Source organism: Dreissena polymorpha, chromosome 7 (genome assembly GCF_020536995.1).
Source record: "Dreissena polymorpha isolate Duluth1 chromosome 7, UMN_Dpol_1.0, whole genome shotgun sequence".
Taxonomy (NCBI): domain Eukaryota; kingdom Metazoa; phylum Mollusca; class Bivalvia; order Myida; family Dreissenidae; genus Dreissena; species Dreissena polymorpha.
Window position 1 is genome coordinate 14,692,365 of NC_068361.1, and position 17,762 is coordinate 14,710,126.

The 17,762-nt window shown below is 35.9% G+C and overlaps 1 long non-coding RNA gene across 1 annotated transcript; it reads left to right on the plus strand.

The window, feature by feature from the left end:
- The first annotated feature begins 477 nt into the window (after positions 1–477).
- LOC127839348 (uncharacterized) lies at positions 478–5,172 on the plus strand. The gene is made up of 2 exons (XR_008030299.1): positions 478–553; positions 2,279–5,172. It is a non-coding gene; the product is annotated as an uncharacterized LOC127839348 (long non-coding RNA).
- Positions 5,173–17,762: the final 12,590 nt, after the last annotated feature.

Consider the following 17,762-nt stretch of genomic DNA (forward strand, 5'->3'; position numbering starts at 1 on the left):
GGATCATGACTTCGCAGATGACCCCTATTGATTTTGAGGTAACAAGGTCAAGGTCACGGTGACCCGAAATAGTAAAATGATTTTCGGATTATAACTCAAGAAACGCTTTTGCCTAGGATCATGACACTTCATATGTACATTGATCGTGACTTGCAGATGACCCCTATTGATTTCAGGTCACTAGGTCAAAGGTCAAGGTCACAGTGACAAAAAACGTATTCACACAATGGCTGCCACTACAACGGACAGGCCATATGGGGGGCATGCATGTTTTCTATAGATTTCAGCAAGACCCCCAATGAATAATAGACATACAAGACCCCACTGTTGACATTATATGTTACAGTCATTGAGGCAACTGTTGAAGACACCCACAGTCTAGAATCTGTACAGGAGTCAGAGCCTCTCGTGATACAACATGCCAGTGTTGACTGTGCTTATCATATGCAATCTACAGGTTTCACTTTGGTTCTTTCAGAGTCCATGTCAACTGCTGCCAGTGAAGGGCCAGCCAGTCTGACCCATGATGAAATGAGGCAGCCAAATCCTCAAGGTATGAACTAAATTTGAAGACGGGTTTCTCTGCATTTTCTATCATTATGTGACAGAGTCTTATGTCATGACTGTATTAAAGTAAATGAGTAGTCCAAGTCAAGTGTGATGCTCTAGACGACCTCCTCTGTGATCTACAGGGTTACAACAATGTGCTTGTAAAAGTCCTTGTAAAGTACAAAGTAGGCAGTTTGCTATGGAAGTTAATGTTTAGTACTTGTTCTTCCAAGAAATGATAGTTCTGCGAACTGTCAGTTCTTATATGTGTGAAAAATTGTTTTAAACTGGTGTTAAAACAGTTTCAGTTCATTTTACCTCCTAACATGTTCAGGTTTTGTGCATTTTTATCAGGAAAACCTTGCTCTACAATATTCAATCATTGTATCACTTGCGGTGTTCTGCCGTGAAATTTTACTGTTGGGGACCCTTTAGGATTACAAAAGTGGGGACAAAAAGAAAAAATATGGGGACACAGAAATATTTTTGTAGCAGAATTAAATGTGTGGAAACTAATAACCTTTAACTTGATTAAACTTGCTTAAACTTCTAACAGTCAGGTTGTAACATTGTTATTAAAACTGGAACATTCAAACAACTTTTTAACACTGTCAAACAGTTGTCAACATATTTACAAAACTTTGAACAGATTTATGGTCATTGGACTCCGCATGGCATGTCAAAGTACTTGTTCGATAATTAGAAATACCGATAGTAAAGGCGTTTTCTTTTTTGCTTTATGCACAATCTGCATGTCATTTTGTTGTTGTCAAACAGTGACCAAGGACATTTTTGAAGCCAATTTTCTTGTAATGTACGTCTAGGGGCAGACTTTTTCGTAATTGCTAAACAATGTAGGGACTTGGGAAGACTCTGTTGGGTTAACAACCCAACAGAGTCTTCCCATTTTCTAATTTTACTTGCCGGAGGAAAAAAAATAAATGGATTTTTTTTTCTCTGGCCTGTCACTTTAAGCCATTTTGATAGTTTCGGAAATTTCCTTGATATCTGATTGGTTGTTATAATCTCAACTTACCAATGAAATAGAGTGTTAATATTAAATAAATTAACCATTGGCTGCGAAATGAGTTATGTACAATGAAATAGTTTGTTCTGGTTACACATTCACTCGATTACTTTACCGACTTACAAATTGAATCGATTAGTTTTTATTTCTAATTCATGTGCGCCCGCGGACCCATATACAGAAAACGGGTGGGGACAAATATTTGTTTTTTGCGACAATAACACAAGGGCGCATCCACGGCAGAACACCGACTTGTTATGTTGATACTTTGTGTGCAAGGATCAATTCAGTAGAAAAGTCAACAAAATAAACGGCTTACAGTCACTGACCAAATGAGTTTGCTGCTTAGAGTGTATATTTTTCCCAAAAATATTTGAAAATTTCCCCTCTTGGAAGTGTAGTTCAATTTTAATCAATACCTCGTTTAAATAATTCACAGAAAAGCCAAAAAATGTTGATCTTTGAACATAAACATAACATGTTGATGACAAAAAAAGTTGGAATAATGTTTTTCGCTCTGTGTATGGTGAATTATGGTGTTACAACTTGATTTTGTATGTTACTTGCTTAGAATTGAAATTTCCCCTTTTATGCGTGAATTATCCCCCTCTCAGGGGACCCGACCCCTTTCCCCCAAAACTGAAAAAAACACTGACATGATACTCATTGCTATTTTATTTTTTATATCTATTCTTGTTTTAGGGACAGGGACAAGAAAAGGAATGAAACGAAAGTGGGCCAGCGAAGAGAACATATGTTTCATGAACTTTTTTAGAGATGAATTAAGAGAAAAAATAATGCCATCTGGCTCAAAAATAATGGGGTCCCTAAAAATACTTACCGGAAGAACAGTGGCCCAGATAAGGGCAAGGGTCCATAACATTATTATGAAAAAACAAAAATGGAAAAAGAATTGTTGAACTGTGGAATATGTTTATGCCCCTGGTAGGGTGGCATATAGCAGTTGAACTGTCCGTCAGTCAGTCAGTCTGTCCATCTGGCCGAAAACTTATATGGCCATAACTTTTTCAATATTGAACATAGCAACTTGATATTTATACCCCTATTACAATTGGTAATGGGGGCTATATAGGAGTCACGTTTGTCGGTCTGTCCCGATATTTCATCCGATCTTCACCAAACTTGGTCAGTAGTTGTATGTAGATAATGTCTAGGTCAGTTTGAATATGGGTCATGCCAGGTCAAAAACTAGGTCATGGGGTCACTTAGTATGTTTTAAACTGTAAGTTTGTACGGACCATAGCTATGTCATTTATTGTTACATTTTTAAATGACTCGGTACATTTGTTCACCATCATGGAACGGTGTGTCGCGTTCAAAAAAATTACGTCAATATCTCAAAGGTCAAGGTCACACTTGGGAGTTCAAAGGTCAAATGCTTGTCCGGGCCATAGCTTTGTTTTTTATTGTGAGATTTTAAAATCATTTGGCACATTTGTTCACCATCATTGAACAGTGTGTCGGGCGAAAGAATTACGTCGATATTTCCAAGAACAAGGGCACAATTTGAGTTTAAAGGTAAAAAATGGCCATAATTGAGCTTGTCTGGGCAATAACTATGTTGTTTATTGTGCGATTTTAAAATCGTTGGCTCTTTTGTTCACCATCATTTGACGGTGTGTCGCGCGAAAGAATTATGTCGATATCTCCAAGGTCAAGTTCGTAGTTTTAGTTCAAAGGTCAAAAATGGCAATAAATTATCTTGTCTGGGCCATAAATATGTCATTCATTGTAAGATTTTAAAATGACTGTACATCAATTTTGTTCAAAGTCATTGGAAGGCTTGTCATGTGAAAGAATTCAAGAGTTCAAAGGTCAAAATGGCTATAAATGATAATGGCATAATGATTCTTAAAAAATCGCCATAAATTGTATTATCTTGTTTTGTGAAGACAGCATACAAAATAATCAATCAATCAATGCGGTATGTGGGGGTAACAGACAAAGCTCCAGTTGGCATGCATGTGCATCTTGTGAAGCTGCACATATTGAGTGGTGAAAAGTGAAGGTCAAGGTAATTCTTCAAGGTTAAATGTTAAATATATTGCTTTTGTCCGTCCGTCTGAAAACTTTAAAATTGTGCCATAACTTTTGAGCTCACCTGAGTGCAACATGCTCATGGTGAGCTTTTGTGATTGCCTTTTGTGCGTTGTATGTCGTCAACATTTTGCCTTGTGAACACTCTAGATTCCACATTTATTGTCTGATCTTCATGAAATTTTGCAGAACATTTGTCACATTGATACCTCGACTGAGTTCGAAACTGGGTCATGCTGGGTCAAAAATTAGGTCACTAGGTAAAAAAAAACAACAAAAAACTTGTGAACACTGTACAAGTCCAATCTTCATGTAACTTTGTCAAAATGTTTGTCTAAATGATATTTTGGTTGAGTTAAAAATTGGTTCCGGTCCGTTGAAAAACATGGCCGCCAGGGGCGGGGCAGTTTTCCTTATATGGCTATAGAGAAACCTTGTGAACACTTTAGAAGTCAAAATGTTTGCCTTATCATCATGAAACTTAATCAAAACATTGGTTTTATTTATATTTTGGACGAGTTCGAAAATGGTCCAGATCAGTGAAAAAACATGGCCGCCAAGGGGCGGGGGAGTTTTTCTTATATGTCTTTAGTTAAACATTGCTAACACTCTAGAGGCCACATTTATTGTCCATTCTTCATGAAATTTGGTCAGAAGTTTGGTCTCAATGATATCTTAGACGAGCTGAAAATGGTTACGTTTGCTTGAAAAACATGGCTGCCAAAGGGCGGGGCATTTTTCCTTATATGGCTATAGTAAAACGTTGTGAACACTCTAGAGGCCACATTTATTGTCCAATCTTCATGAAATTTGGTCAGAATATTTGTCTCATTAATATCTTGGATGGGTTTGAAAATTATTATGTTTGCTTGAAAAACATGGCTGCCATGGGGCGGGGCATTTTTCCTTATAAAAATGGCTATTGTAAAATCTTGTTAACACTCTTGAGGCCACATTTATTTTCCGATCTTCATGAAACTTGGTCAGAATATTCATCCCAAAAAATATCGTGGACAAGTTAAAAAATGATGCTGGTTGGTTGAAAAACATGTCCGCCAGGGGGTGGGGCATTTTACCTTATATGGCTATAGTAAAACTTTGTTAACACTCTAGAGGCCACATTTATTTTCTTATCTTCATGAAACTTGGTCAGAAGATTTGTCCTAATGATATCTTGGATTAGTTCAAAAATAGTTTTGTTTGCCTAAAAAACATGGCCACCAGGGGGCGGGGCATTTTTCCTAATATGGTTATGTATCATGCTTTACTAAAACATTGTTAACACTCTGTAGGCCACATTTATTTTCCGATTATTATGAAACTTGGTCAGATGATTTGTCCTAATGATATCTTGGATGAGTTCAAAAATGGTTCTAGTTGGTGGAAAAACATGGCCGCTAAGGGGGCGTGTCATTTTTCCTTATATGGCTAAAGTAAAACCCTGTTAAAACTCTAGAAGCCATATTTATTGTACGATCATCATGACACTTTGTCAGAAGATTTGTCCCAATGATATTTGGACAAGTTTGAAATTGGTTCCAGTTGCTAAGAAAAACATGGCCACCAGTGGGCGGGGCATTTTTCCTTATATGGACTTATAAATCTTCTTGAAACTTTGTCAGTATATTAGTTTAAATGATATCTTGGATGTGTATTTCAAGTTGACATTTAAAGCTTTAACTTTGTATGATTCTAAATATGTGTCAATGCTGTCAGTTGAATTTTGAAATGTGAAGTTTTACATTTTTTGTAGATTAAATAATTTGTAAAATGTTGCAGTTTCGTCAATCAGTTTTATAAGACATTGAGCTTTAAATATGATGCAGATTGTAAGATTCTTAATATCATTCAATATTGTGGATAAGTTTGAGATATCAAGCTTTGAATTTTATGAAAAGTGTATGATTTTAAAATGTTTTAATGGTGTTGATCCGTGTAATGAAGATTGCATAATTTTTATGTTTTAATTCTGTCTATTGGTTTTCAAAATGAAAGACTTTGATTTTGTAAGTGCACTTTTATCTCCTGAAAGATTCTTTTCTAGTGTTTAGTTTATATTTTAAGGCTGTTTGCAAACTCGAAGTGAAAACAGTTCTATTACAATTTGGTAAGGACATGACATTGCATATCTGATTTTAAAATGTACTTTGCTGGCAACGTGTAATTTTCTGAAATGTCTTAGTAAGACTGTTGTTTGCAATCAAAAGGTCTGTGCTTCATATCCAGGGTAATGCATGTTTTTTGTCCAAATTTATGTCGATTCAGACATTGTTCTATGTAAATATGGGGTTTGCTTGAAGGTTCAGTCTATTTTTATGTCCCTCACTATAGTAGTGGGGGACATATTGTTTTTGTCCTGTCTGTTGGTTGGTTGGTTGGTTGATCTGTTTACGCCAACTTTAACATTTTGCAATAACTTTTGCAATATTGAAGATAGCAACTTGATATTTGGCATGCAAATGCATCTCATGAAGCTGCACATTTTGATTGGTGAAAGGTCAAGGTCATCCTTCAAGGTCAGAGGTCAAATATATGTGGCCAAAATCGCTCATTTTATGAATACTTTTGCAATATTGAAGATAGCAACTTGATATTTGGCAAGCATGTGTATCTCATTGAGCTGCACATTTTGAGTGGTGAAAGGTCACGGTCATCCTTCAAGGTCAGAGGTCAAATATATGTGGCCCAAATCGCTTATTTTATTAATACTTTTGCAATATTGAAGATAGCAACTTGAAATTTGGCATGCATGTGTATCTCATGGAGCTGCAAATTTTGAGTGTTGAAAGGTCAAAGTCATCCTTCAAGGTCAGAGGTTAAATATATGTGGCCCAAATCGCTTATTTTATGAATACTTTTGCACTATTAAAGATAGTAACTTGATATTTGGCATGCATATGTATCTCATAGAGCTGCACATTTTGAGTGGTGAAAGGTCAAGGTCATCCTTCAAGGTCAAATATATGGGTCAAAATTGCTCATGTTATGTTACTTCTGCAATATTGAAGCTAGCAATTTTATATTTGACATGCATGTGTATCTCATGGAGCTGCACATTTTGAGTGGTGAAGGGTCAAGGTCATCCTTCAAGGTCAAACGTTATATACGGGGACATGGGTTTCACAAACGCATCTTGTTGCGTATGTAATTAATTTTGCTTAATTTTTGTGATCCCCCGCCAACAGCGGAGGGATATTAATTTGGCGTTGTCCGTCTTTCCGTCTGTCCGTCCGGCACTTTTGTGTCCGGAACCATATCTTGGAAGTGCTTTGGCAGATTTCATTGAAACTTGGTATGAGTATATATATGGATAAGAGGATGATGCACGCCAAATGGCATTGTACATCCTTGAATAATAGCGGAGTTATGACCCTTTGTATTTGAAAAAATGCTTTTTTTGTGTGTCCAGAGCCGTAACTTGTATCCAGAAGTATAATGGCGGGGGATATCAATTCAACGAATTTGCTTGTTAAATCAGTTTTTATTTTCATGATAATCATTTAGTTCGTACTGCAACTTATGATGGATTGTTACTACTATCTCCAGTTATTTGTTTGTCATGGGTCCGTCACCATTTATCTCTTATTAGCTCATCTATTTTTTGAAAAAAAATTATGAGCTATTGTCATCACCTTGGCGTCGGCGTTGGTGTCCGGTTAAGTTTTGCGTTTAGGTCCACTTTTCTCAGAAAGTATCAATGCTATTGCATTCAAACTTGGTACACTTACTTACTATCATGAGGGGACTGGGCAGGCCAAGTTAGATAACTCTGGCGTGCATTTTGACAGAATTATGTGCCCTTTTTATACTTAGAAAATTGAAAATTTTGGTTAAGTTTTGTGTTTAGGTCCATTTTATTCCTTAAGTATCAAAGCTATTGCTTTCATACTTGCAACACTTACTAACTATCATAAGGGGACTGTGCAGGCAAAGTTATGTAACTCTGACTGGCATTTGGACGGAATTATGGGCCCTTTATACTTAGAAAATTGAAAATTTTGTTAAGTTTTGTGTTTTGGTCCACTTTACCCCTAAACTATCATAAATATTGCTTTCGTACTTCGAACACTCGCATACTATCATAATGGTACAGTAAAAGGACAAGTTGCATAACTCTTGTTGTCATTTTTACGGAATTATGGCCCTTTTTTGACTTGGTAACTTTGAATATATGGTTAAATTTTGTGTTTTGATCCACTTTACTTCTAAAGTATCAAGGCTATTGTTTTCAAACTTCAAATACTTTCATGCTATCATGAGGTTACTGTACCTGGCAAGTTGAATTTTACCTTGACCTTTGAATGACCTTGACTCTCAAGGTCAAATTATTAAATTTTGCAAAAAATGCCATAACTTCTTTATTTATGATTAGATTTGATTGATACTTTTACAAAACTACTCTTACCTGACATACCACAATAGACTCCACCCAAATCATTCCCCGTGCCCTGCCCCCCTCCCCCCCCCTTAATTTTTTTTTTTTTTAAGATCATCTCACAAATGACCACCACACCCTCACACTATACCCCCGACCCCACCCCCCAATTTTTTTTTAAGCGGTTATTATTTTTATTATTTTATGTTTGAAATACCGTCCAACCATCGCACCCAAGAATCCCCCCCACAACCCCCCCCCCCCCCGGAATCCCCCTTATTGTTGTTTTTTTGTTTTTTTTTTAAGATCATCTCACAAATGACCACCATCCCCTCACACTATAACCCCCCCCCCCAATTTTTTTTGTGAAACTTAAAAAACAAAAATATTTATTTTTATTATTTTATGTTTGAAATACCGTCCAACCATCGCACCCAAGAATCCCCCACCCCTCCTCCCAGATTTTATTTTATTATTGCATTTTTTTTCCCGCATTTTTGGAAGATAATGTAATAAATGTCCACACCACCACACTATACACCCCTCTTCACTCCACCCCTCCCTCTTTTGTGATTGAAAATGAAAGTCCCTTCACCTTTAAAAAGAAAATAGATGAGCGGTCTGCACCCGCAAGGCGGTGCTCTTGTATAATACTTGAATTGAGCATTTCACAATCTGACAATCATGCATATCATTTATTAGTTTCATAATAAAACGTCTGACAAGGGTCAGATAATTTTAACATATATTGTTGTTATAATTTGTCATGTGTTGTATGAATAAATGACACTTCCATGATAGAGAAAATTTAAATATATTTTAGAGACATTTGTAAAATGAAAATGAAATAACTATACATTTTACAGTGGTTAGTCGTACGGCTAGACAAGAGGCTAGCCGCACGGCCCCGTACGGGTAGACAATAGGTTTGCCGTACGGCTCTGTACGTATAGCCTTTCCTATGGATATTGTCTAAGTTAAAGACAACCATTTTCAGTGAACTGATATATTGCTTGTATGAAACCATATATTTATCCATTGTCTGAACGACAATTAAATTATTTGTGTGACTCCATTTCTGAGCAGTACCTTGGCCGTCATTGAATTTCATAATATCGATGCCGCAACTAATTAAAACAGTTTTCACTCCTTACATAGGAAAGTCGTCTTATCAAAGAATCAAATTAGAAACCGATTTAAATTGTGTGTAAGTCAATTTCTAGAACGTAACTTTGACGGCTGTCGTCATTAAATTTCAAAATATCGATGCCGCAACTCTTTAATACAGGTTTTTCACGCCTTAGGAACGTCGACTAATTAATGAATCAAATAAGCAACCGTATGACATGAAAGGAAGCCGTGAAAGATGAAGAATTTTTAAAGCGAGATTATACGATTTTTTCAAATATTTATTAATTTACATAAAATGTGTATAAAAAAAAAACAACTTATTAAACATATATTTGAACATAAACTTAAATAAAAGTTAAGAAGAACATGTGTCGATATATGCAAAATAAGCCAGATATTAAATTCTGAAATCGAAAATGTATGTACAGTCGAATTCGCCAGCATGTAAATCGTGCATGTACGATGTGAATCTAAATTTAGTTTAACGGTTCATTTTTAGTGTGAGCGTCAGCTAACGCTAATGTTTTTGCAAATCGGTATGTGCGTAGAAGCCTTAAATGGGCCTTTTCACAGATTTTGACATGTTTTTAAGTTTGTCATTAAATGCTTTATATTGATGAATGTAAACATTGGATTTTTAACGCTCCAGAAAAAAATCAAAAATAAAATTTAAAAATGGAAAAAAAGAAGCCCGTACAAGGGCTCGAACCAGTGACCCCCGGAATCCTGGAGTAAAAAACGCTTTAGCCTAATGAGCTATCCTGCCAAGCATACATGAGAGGTGTATTCTATACCTGATATAAGCAATCTTCGTAGTTTCACAAATTTAAACGATAACAACAGAACTTTCCAAATTATTCAATCGTTTCGCGTTGCAACGCTCTATAATTTTTAGGTTTTTAAATCGTGAAAAGATGCATATAATGGCTATATTAGACCATGGTGAATGTTCAGTAATACTGATTCCTCACAAATATCATAACTAAAACGAAAATTTGCGAATCTGAAACAACTATTTTCAATTTTGTCAATTTACCAAACCGTGAAAAGATCCCTTTAACTATGACATGGAAAGACAACCACTGTCCGTTGCAGCAGACTACACATTCTTCTAGCGTCTGCTAGGAAAGATAACCACCACATTTGCCTGTTTATAGTCCACCACTCACTGGTGCACTGCAGTTGGTGTATATGAGTAATAGAGTTTAACAGCTTGTAAGACGATATTGGCCAGTCTAGTGTTTATCATTGAAAATCTGCACATACTGGCTGCTTTCAGAGAAAACAGGGCTTAATGCATGTCAAATAAGATAAGCCTGTGCATACTGATTAGCTTGTGCAATGCAAACACGCTAAACAAGGACGACATGTCGTATTTTATAATGTTTAAAGGGTCTCTTGTACTGGGATGACAATTTATGCATAAGCATTTAGCCCTGTTTTCCCAAAACGAAGCTAAAAATTTATTTTTTATTAATGATTTAAAAAAACCCATCTGAACCTGTGCTTTAAGACACACTCTTTATAATTTTGAATGGATTGTGTCCATTCAAAACTTGCAATATAAAAAGCTATAACATAATTTTTTAAACTGATGTGCGTCTAAACTTATACAACAACGAACACCTACAGTGACGTCAGCGCTTTGATAAATTCCTGCAACCATTTATTCGCCACACGAACACTAACTAAAAATACGAATGCTTCAGTTATAGGCTACTATTCCATCTGTCCGCAACCGCATATCCGCATCCGCAAAAAATAAAACAAGTAGAAATGCACTGCACTTATTCCATTCATCCGTATCCGCACGCGAATAGGCGTCCGCAATAGAACGCTCAAGTGAGCATTCTTGGGCTACTATTCCATCTATCTGTAAATGTATCCGTATCCGCAAAATATACGGACGCTATATTCCATTTATCCGCATACGTCGAACGTATCTTTATTTTTGTATATGGATAAAACTAAAAATTATAATTATTGAGATAATTATAATGAAGGACAAGCTGCTAAGCGTGAATTTAAGTAGATATAAGGTACAAATCATCGTTCTGTCCGTAAAAGGATACAAATGGTAAATACCTGAAACATCTTCTTTTAGTGCCTTGGCTATGATTTTCCATACATTTAAACTTTAAAGTATAATCAGAGTCACGATATGCAGAACTGCGTTGGTTGTATAATTCCGGGTATTTTTTCACGAATTCGATAGATTTTCAGTTTACAGCTACTCTCATCGTGCTAAATGCCGTCCCTATCTCGTCCGCATCCGTTTGCGGATAAATGGAATATAGCGTCCGTATAACGATTTTGCGGATACTGACGCGGATACGGATGCGGATGCGGATTGGTGGAATACTAGCCTTATTTTAGGAAAATATGTACGAAATATCTTCGTCACAATCGGCTCGGGCGCTTATTTGTCTTTGCTGCATATTACTGATTAACAGCACTAAATGACAATTCTATACTTTATAAGCCGTACGGCTAGACAATCTCAATAGGAAAGGCTATAATACGTACAGCGCCGTAAGGCTAGCCTATTGTCTAGCCGTACGGGGCCGTACGGTTAGCCTCTTGTCTAGCCGTACGGGACTGTACGACTAGCCACTGCCTTTAGTTATTGGAGGTTCTTATGTATTATACCCAGTCGCAAGTGTTATAGGCTATACTCAAATCTTTTCGTCCGTCTGTTATTGGATACTGTGATGGGTTATGTATCACATTCAATGTTTTTTTTTTGTTTATAAGACAAAATCAGATTTTTTTTCAAAATACCTTCCTTTTAACTAATTTGAAAGCATTTTTACAGGTCCATTCTTGCGAAGCAATAATGCAAGTTAAAAAACTGGTTTTACAAGTCCCTATTCGATATTTATGACATAACTATGACTAAAATCTTCAGAATAGTTCAAAGCACGAAATGAATATCTTTCTGTTGGACATGAGGAAGTGGACCGAATATCGATGACTGGATCATTTTCCACGAAGGCACATAAAACTACAGTAAAGTTCCGCTACTTTCAGCTTGGTCTTAATAGCATGTCGGACTTCATAATTAACAGGGTATTTTGTTCTTTATTCAATACTTTGGGACCATGCAATCTTGAAAAATTGCAATTTACAGTGTTCAATGTGGTCTTAATAGCGGTACTCTTCTTGTACTAGGAATCGCTGCGTGTTTTAGTCATTATCTTTGAAATCCTTTTCGAAGCTATCATAAAAAACATTTATACTCGTGTCACGCCAGGGTGACATCACGTCAGGTTTAAACACAATAAGTAAATACATATTGTTATAACGTTTAAATATTCGTTTGACTTCTATTTTTCATTTCAATTTAATAATCCTATAAATGTTTTGTTTTTGGTTGTCATATCTATTTACCATTAACGATCCGCAACTGTTTTACCTTTACGTATCTTTGCAATGAAACTGTTATAGCGACAACTGTTTCATTATAGCTGCTTGCATCACACGGACACCACTGTTATATAATTCAATGATTTCTACAAGGATGATTCTATCCTACATTATCTCAATTGTTTAACCAAGGACATTGTGCTTTTAAAAGTTCCGGCGACTACAAAATCACGCAACAGGAGAAAATAACACGATACGTAGTCAAATAATGCAAAAATTCAAAAAAATATTAAAATAACATTAAACACATATTTAGTTCACCATTGTGTCATTCCCTCTGTAAAATGAATTCGACTCAAAATGTTATTAAATGTATTATGCAAGGAAACCATGCAGAGCGATTCATGCATAGGCCACACAAATACAAACAAATCTGATCGTGAGGATTTAATATATAAAGTTTGAGGTCGAGAAGATCTTAACCACAATTCTAATGCGAGTGTCGCAAGATATAACTATGCTCAAGGCCAACTCATTTTTTAGCAAACAATGTTTCGTATTTCAAGTGACACTATCTCAGGGACCCGGTATGTCGGTATCAAGTATCACAGAGTATACATATATAAAAAAATAATTGGGTCATGGGGACCCAGATACGAGGTTTAAAGTAAAAAAATGTATATGTTATTTGTCTGCAGAAATAACTAGATATATTAAGTTTTGAGTTATATATAGGTTGTTGAAGGTAATTCGCATAAAACACGCTATTTTTCAGTTGGATACTAGCATGGGAAAGGGAAGTACCCAACACTCCGGAAATATATCACAGACCCTATAGTTAACCCAGTATGAGTATATATATATATATATATATATATATATATATATATATATATATATATATATATATATATATATATATATATATATTTATATCATATTGTTATACTATAATACATGTTTTGTTTTAGTTGCTTATATTTGTAAATTATTATAATTATCTTCAGAAATCAAGAGCTTTATTGATTTGTCAAACGCATTTGAAAGTATATAACATTTGGTCTTCAAAGTGTCATTGTCAGGTACCGTATTTAGCGCAGTTTTGAAGAGTTATTTCTTAAGAAAATTAAAGATTCATCTGTAGTAGAAGTGTGATTAAATAAAAAATATGTTTGGCTTTAACTGGGATCCGTGTTCGCAAGTAATGTTCTTAATTACATCACCAATTACAATCAACATTTAGTGCGAAATTCAACGAAGTTCATACATCTTCAACACACTATGGCATATGTGAAACGCCAGTATTCGTTGGAAAATTTCAAATTTGCTACACAATGTTAATTTCTGACTTTACAAATAACTTACCTATACACATCGCACATTTATTCGGTTGTTGGAACAAAACTAACGTATAACTTTTATATAAGATGCATATGGGGCTTAACTATATTATGCTATACAATATTTTTCATGAATGAAACTCTAAATCATGCTATCAATATTCCCACAGGTTCGATTGCGATCCACAACACCGGGTTGTTTGTTCGAGCGAACGGCGTTGCCAGGCCGACCGGACGTGGAGCGGAACTCCCGTCAGATGTGAAGGTAGATCTGTGTGTGCTGATGCCAAACACTATTTTCCTGTCCCGATGCAAATCTTGGTCTATATAGTTATCTGGATTATTAAAAACAAATATTGCAAATAGTTCCTATAAATAGGCGTTATATCGTTTATATAGATAGCAACAAAATGACGCGGCGAGCGGGCCGTTATACGTATCTGGTGTGCCAATATATATTATCTGCCCATGGACAAATTTTCATACGTGAAGAGAATCGCAGCTTCATCTGAAAATAAATTGGCGCAAACCTGCAGTCTTAGCCAACAGTAATAAATAGAATTCAAACACAAATCAACGAAAGTGTCGAAATAATGATAATTAAATGTACAACACAATTGGGATAATTAAAATATTGATTGCAACTGAATCTGTATTTTAGATTTGATCGGTGACACTGTTTGAACTTTAACATGAGTCATGACGAAATAAATTCAGTAAAACAGAGTTTTTTTTATAAATGACACCTTTAATCCAGTGACTTAATAATAAAATTGCAACGATGCACACTTTCATTTTCCATTTTCTGTTCTCCCCTTTATTTTGAACCACACTATTTGTTTTTAAACGTTTGCTAACCATTCTGAAAAAAATGGCATAAGAAATCGAAAGAGTTGTCTAAGATGTGTATTTTATATATTTGAAATGTCCCAATTAAGCATAAAGCACAGACAATCCGTTGTTGTTCCTAATTTCTGTATAGCTTAAACCGGTGTGTTTTGTCACAGATATTACGACACACGAAATATGTCATGAAATTTGGAATCAATGCAATGAAAATTAAAGTAAGGATAGGTGGGGCGGTAGTAAAATTTAGTGGAGGAACACAATAGGATAACATATCATACTAACGATAACAAACGGCAGAGGTGGTCAAAGGCCCTCGGGTCGTTATATCGGCAGCGGGCCAATAATAGACGTCCGTCCAAGCTATGCCGTCTATTATTGGCTAATTATAAACCGCTTCATCCCAAAATTGTAACATTGAGTGTAAACTAGTGAAAGACTGGAAACGCATTGGCTCTAAATTATTTTCCATATAAGCAGATGAACTGCAACAGGTTTGATCTGATAATGATTTATTAGAAATAAGAGTACGTATAGCCTTTACAAACGCTGACATATGCTCTTCATCAGCATGACTCAAATGGGTTTAAGAACTTTCCTTGATACTGCATGTGCTGATAGTCAAATAATAGCTAGTTATTAAATGTATGTTTGAGAGATATCTTGATGCATCATGTACAATCAACTACGTTTGTAAAAAATAAATATCATAACAATCCACAAATTGCGAAAACAACAATAGGCAAAAGAGGCAGCTTACGTGCGAGAATAAACTGTTGCTGTTGTAGTAACAATAACAACACGACATATGTTTTGCAGAACTAAACTGCGGATGGCCAGGACCCTTTTACAACGGGTACCTGATTGGAGGGAACACCAAAGTGGGCTCAATAATCTTCTACAGGTGGTCACTCTCAAACATTTAACTGTTTCAATGTCAATCACATTTTAATCACGTGTATTAAACTACATACATAGGGAATTTGTTTGTTTAATCCATTGACCGAAGTACGTAAATTGTTCATTGAAAAATGTTTATGCCATCAATAGCACGAACGAGGTGGCTAACGCAGACTTTTCATATTCAATAAAGTATTACATTCTTAACGATAGTGATAACATGAGAGGAAATAATTAGGGGCGATCAAATATCGCTTTATTCTTTTTAGCTGCCAGACGCACTCCAAGTTCGATGGTCACGCGTTCCAGACACGTTGCCTGGAGACGGGGCAGTGGTCAGACCCTCCACCCATCTGCTGGAGTAAGAAGGTTTACTTTGTTTACTGTTCATAGTTTAGCATTTTCGAATAACGTATTTTGTATATAGAACTTATTCAACAGCGCAAAAAAATTGAATGCGAGAGCACCACAACAAAAACCGTGTATTAAATGAGGGTAATGCAAGATAGGTATGGTGCTTATACTTACAATCTTGAAGTAATTTTTGTTAATAAAAAATTCAATGATATGATACAGATTATCTCAAATTTGGTAGATTATGTCATAATTATAGCTACATGTAATTGTAAAGACGAGACAATTCAGGAGAGAATTTTCATTAGTCTTTAATTTCACACACGTGATCGATTGCCTGAACAAAACATTTAACACCACAGCACAAAACTAAACATCAACATGAACAAAGCTAGGGTCGCAACTTTCAACTCTTAAATGCTCATTATGGACGTTAGTTTAAACCTATTTATTTTAGCTCGATTGCATAGAAAGTAATTCCTACTTATTTGAAATGCTCTCGAGTCCGTTTCCTGGGCCTAGAACCAGTACTTGGTGTCTATATGGGAGATCGAAAGAACGCTCCCACAGCGGGGATCGAACCCGTGACCTCCCGGTCGCAAGGCGGACACCATATCCATTACACCACGGCGACCTTATGGACGTTAAACCGAGTAAAACAAGCTAGCTATCCGTTTAAGCAATATGCACTTGTTGAAAACATGTTACTTTCTAAACACGACATACTCAGAAACTTTAGTTATCGTATGAATTTTTTAAATGTGTTTCCAATGGGAATTTGTGAATACATAGCTTGTACACCTTATTTTGAAGTCATATCGACAACTCCAGTCTTCGAAATTAGCACACACCCGATCGCCCGTGGCGAGTAAAATTACTGCCGGGCACATACAAAAATTCACGTTTGTGGCCCGCCGGGCATGTAAATTATTGAAGCCAATTGACCGTTTATAAAATAAAAATCGTAAGCGGTTTTTGATATTTGCAGATCTATTTTTCAATTTTGCGAACAAATACCTTGCCGTAAGTTGTAAAACAATGAAATTCGATTGATTTAACAACACGCACCTGCTTGCACACGTCATCGTTATTGTTTTTGACCGATGCAGTTCGGTCACATTCGGTTCTTATCGACGGTTTCTCTAGACATTAATCGAGAAGATGCTTTTTGAATCGATCATTTCAATCAAGTAATACGCTTCCATTTTTGTCAATGTAAACAAATGTCATTGTCGACATAGAGGCTATGCAGTATCATAGGTATGTTGATGGGGCTAAGCCCGATAAAGCACTTCCAAAATAGAAAATTGACAATGATTTAGAGAAAAAGGAAGTCAAGAAATGGTACGAGGACACCAGAGAACGCTCTTTTCAAGAGCACTGGTGTAACGATCGACCGTCTTAATTCTAGTGACTGATTAGATGTAATTGTATTCACTACTATTGAAACAAATGTTCTGCTTTACTATGTGTAGCATGTAAGTGTTAAAATGTTGTTATTTGTTATAATTTTGGTTAAAAAAGTTTGGGCATGTAAAAAATATGTTGGGCATGTAAAAATTCTTAAGTAACTGGCCCGACTGGCATGTAACTTTTCAAAGCTAATTTCGAAGACTGCAACTCTATTTTACAGATCAATGTCAGGTGCCGGACATTACTAGTGCTACGATTCTTAACGTCCAATCTGATATCTGGGTCAACCATAACACTTCACTGGAATACCGCTGCAAAGAAGGATTTCGAACACAAGACGACCACTTGCGCATGCGTTGTGAAAATAGAAGTTGGTCAGCCTCTCCTGTGTGTTTACCAGGTA